General features: G+C 53.0%; 1 long non-coding RNA gene across 2 annotated transcripts; it reads right to left on the bottom strand.

Annotated features, from left to right (window-relative positions):
- Positions 1 to 580: 580 nt before the first annotated feature.
- On the bottom strand, positions 581 to 2,794 carry LOC123833329. Of its 2 annotated transcripts, XR_006788214.1 has the most exons (3): positions 2,498 to 2,794; positions 1,479 to 1,567; positions 581 to 915 (listed from the first exon to the last, which is right to left on the bottom strand). It is a non-coding gene; the product is annotated as an uncharacterized LOC123833329 (long non-coding RNA). The 2 variants fall into 2 exon arrangements; XR_006788213.1 differs by lacking the exon at positions 1,479 to 1,567.
- Between the last annotated feature and the right edge of the window lie 1,321 nt (positions 2,795 to 4,115).

The following is a 4,115-nucleotide window of genomic DNA, read 5'->3' on the forward strand; positions in this document are numbered from 1 at the left end:
GTTTACCATTCCTGTGCTCAGGAGCCGCCCTGACTCTGCTCCTCCGCTCCCTGAATTGCCCTCTCCCCCACGTCCTGCCCCTCTGGGGTATTTCCCCTTGGCCTTGCCTAGTATCCCTGCATCCCTAAGCCCTTTCCTGCCTTGTGGGTTTTTAAAGAAAGCTTGTTGTGTTTGGGTGGGGTAGGGCAGTGTGTATGTATGTTTTTTTTAAAAAGATTTTATTTATTTATTTTTAGAGAGGGAAGGGAAGGAGATAGAGAGAGAGAGAGAAACATCAATGTGCAGTTGCTGGGGTTCATGGCCTGCAACCCAGGCATGTACCGTGACTGGGAATCGAACCTGTGACACTTTGGTTTGCAGCCCGAGCTCAATCCACTCAGCTATGCCAGCCAGGGTGTATGTATGTTTTTAACAAATATTTACATAAGGCTTAATATATTCTAGGCACTATTCTACATGCCGTGCACATACCAACTAATTTAATATACATAACAATTCTATAAGGAGGGCTTTGTTATTGTCCCCATTTTATAGATTAGAAGACAGAGGCACTTTAGAAAAGTCACACAACTAGAAAGTGTTAGAGAAAGAATTGGAGTTTAATCAATTTGTTCCCTAGGTCCATGCTCCTAGTCGGGACACAGGCAGGGGACTTGGGCTGTTGTGCCGAGGAGGATGAACTTGCTTTCACAAACAGGGGGACCACAGAGGAGCTCTGAGCTCGGACACTGTGGATGGAAGGAGAGTGGCTCTGGGGAGGACGGGACTATCAGGGAATACCGGACGCGGGGTGTGGGGCTGCTCCTCGGGCCCCAGGGCTCTGAGCTCCTGGGAAGCCTTTGACCAATCACAGCAGAGCATGTGCAGCTGGCAGGGAATGCGGGGGAGGGTCCTTTTTTTTGCTGATACTCTGAACTGAAAAGAAAAAAAAAAAAGACAGTCACATGCTTGGTATTTCAATCAACTTTCCCTCCTGGGAGCTCCGAGGCCGAGGCCTGGTGACCAAGGCAGCTTGCAGGGACCCTGCAGGTAGCTGAGAACACCTCTGGAGGCCGGGGCTGTGGGTGAGGCACAGGGGTTGGTCCTGCCATCACGGAGCAGGGAGAGGGGGCAGACTTGCCCGCAGGAGGTCTGCTCTTGGCTCCTACCAGCTTCCCCTCTGCCCTGCTTTGGGGGGTGGATAGAGGCTCAGAATAGTGCTTACTAATGGATATGGGGGTCACAGGAAGAGTCCTGGACTAACAGTCATGAATTTTGACTTAATCTTGCTGGGTGACTTTGGTGGCAAGCCACTTCTCATCTACGGACCTCAGTTTCCCCACTCGTGGAATGCAAAGGCTGGGCTGGATGCCCATGATGGATGCGTCCAGCCTGGCCTTGAATCATTCTCGCTATGTGTGGAAGGAGGGACGCTGGGATGTGTTATGGCCTGAATTGTACCCCTTGAGCTCATATGTCAACGTCTTAACCCTCAATACCTCAGCATGTGGCTGTATTTGGAGATAGAATCTTCGAAGATGTGGTTAAAGTTAAATGAGGTCCCGGGGGTAGGCACTCTCCAATCTGCCTGGCGTTCTCGTGAGGAGAGGAGGTTAGGACACAGCCACACACAGAGAAGGATGACCGTAGGAAGACACCAAAAGACACAGTAAGCCGAGGAGAGAGGCCTCAGAAAAAACCTACGTGCTGACAATTTGATCTTAGACTTGAAGCCTTCAGAATTGTAAGAACCGTTTGAGCCATGCCATGGGTAACTCTGGGCTGTGCTGGCCCCAGCAGACTGATACGGGGTGGCACCTCTGACTGACCCAGCGGCACTGTCCCCGGCTGTGGTACCTCGATCCCTGTGGGGCCAGGCTAAATTAAGGATGAAGGGAGTGCAAGCAGGACAGGGTCAGTCTGCATCATCTTGGACAACACACGTCGTGCCTTGTGTGTGTTCAGGGCTGGAGGAGAAAGCCCTGTACCCAAAGACCTTCTAGTCTCATGAGGAGACAAACACGCAGTGAGGCAGTGCTCGCCCAGTGGGAGTCCTGGGGCGATGAAGCAGGCACCTCACACAAACACAGGAAGTCCAGGACGGCTTCACAGAGAGGATGCCTTGAAGGGTCAGCTGTGATAACCACCGCTCATGGAATGGAGGGAACAGCATCTCAGGCAAAGGGATCAGCATGTGCAAAGTCACAGAGGCACACATGGTTCCACGAGGGGAGTGAGATGCGGTGCTGGAAAGCAGGGCTGGGCTGGGGCAGTCAGGCCCATCTGTGTTGCTTGGACTTCATCCTGACGGGGCTGGGGAGCCTGCGGATGGTTAGGCGGAGGTTGACTATGGATTTCAGCACCACCGGGAATACAACTGATAAGCATGGGGCTCGGAAGCTGGACCCCATGGGTCTCAGCAGTGCTGCTTACTCTCTGGGTGACCCTGAGCAGCTTACTCAGCCTCTTAAAATCTCGCTGTTCTCCTGGGGAAAATGACAATGATAATAGTGCTTACCTGATAGGGTCTCCATGAAAATTAAGTAGATGAAACACGGACAGCGTGACTCCAACAGAGTCGGCGGAAGGCTCCCTACTCAGTGGCTGTCCGCGCATCCTCGCCCACGCCTGCTTTCTCACGCTGCTGCAGCTGCAGCGATTAGTTCATGAACCTTTACTCCTGGGCGCAGCGAGCGTGAGGTCAGCGTAGGAAATCCGTCGTCACACGCTGGAACTGGGAACTGAGAGGGGCCGGAGCCTCCTGGAAATGCAAGGAGAACTTGCCCTGATGCGTGTCTGTGGGGCTCCAGGGGACCCGGCCCTCCACGGGGAGCCCTCGGAGGCCTCGTAGGTTTGTGACACACACGGGGGAAGGAACCGAAAAGGGGACCTGAAAGACGTGTTTTCTCAGAAACGGGCAGGGGTGGAGGGGCACCCTGTGCCGGACGCTCCCGGGAGCAGAATGACGGTGGCGGCGAGGGCCGAGTGGTCCCAGGCAGCTGTCTGGCCCGTGGGCGCCGAATCGTCAGCCGCTGGACCAGCCTTGGCTGAACCTGCTCTGTTGCACTTGACGGTGTTGGAGGAGATTAAGCGATGCAAAGAGGGACCGTCTTTTTAAAAAATAACTTCTAAAATTTGTTTTTAAATTGTAGTGGACACACAACGTTGTATATTAATTTCAGTGGCACAGCAGTGATTAGATATTTAAGTGCCTTAGGCAGTGATCGCTGCTGGAAGTCTGGTAACTGCCCGCTCCTCAAGGCCAGAGACCCTGTTCCACCTAAGTCTGTGCCCCATCCGAGGCAGCCCCTTGCTTGACTCCCGGTGGGCACGGTGCCTGTGTGTCTCTGGACTGAATGAGTGAACGGACGATGAAGGAAACATTTCTTCCCTCTGGGCGTAGTCTGCTAGGGTTTGCATCTTGACTCTACACTTACCCGCTGAGTGCCTTGGAGAAGTTATTTTACCTCTCTGGGCCTCAGTTTCTACATCTGTCGAGTGAAGATGATAATCACGCTTATCTCACTGTTTATTGTTAGAGTAGATATATTACCCATAAGGTGGTTAGCACAATAGCTCATACTGTGCTGTCTAATACACTGTCCACCAGTCACATGAGCCCGTGGACATGAGCTAAAATTAAAAATTCAGCTCACCACTTGCACTAGCCACGGTCCCAGGGCACAGTAGTCCCATGTGGCTGGTGGCTACTGTATGGGACACCGAACACTTCCACCCTCACAGACGGTTCTGTTGGACAGACCTGGTCTAGAACCTAGTAACTAACTGCCATGCTTACTATCACTGGGGCTGTCTCTCTGTCCAAGAGGCAGTTTGATGCCAGAGCTCTCTTCAGCGTCAGAAAGGGAGACCCGCCCTCACGCAGGTGAGGCTGAGACCACACCCTGCATGTATCCGTGTCCTGGAGTGCCTTCCCCGCCCCCCACCCCCATCCCTGACATTCCACGTGTGCTGACGCTCAGACTTCAGTCTTTAAGATGGTTCCAAAGGGGCTAGCCCTGAGTAAAAGCTCTCCCCTCCTCCGTGAAGCTAGTCTCTCCTCAAGGGCTAGGCCTGGCTTTTATTCATCTTTGTGTCCCCAGTGCCTGGCATTTGGCAAACACTCCAAGTAAATT

The sequence above is a fragment of the Phyllostomus hastatus genome, unplaced genomic scaffold, assembly GCF_019186645.2.
Source record: "Phyllostomus hastatus isolate PE091 unplaced genomic scaffold, TTU_PhHast_1.1 phas_scaffold_21, whole genome shotgun sequence".
Lineage (NCBI taxonomy): Eukaryota > Metazoa > Chordata > Mammalia > Chiroptera > Phyllostomidae > Phyllostomus > Phyllostomus hastatus.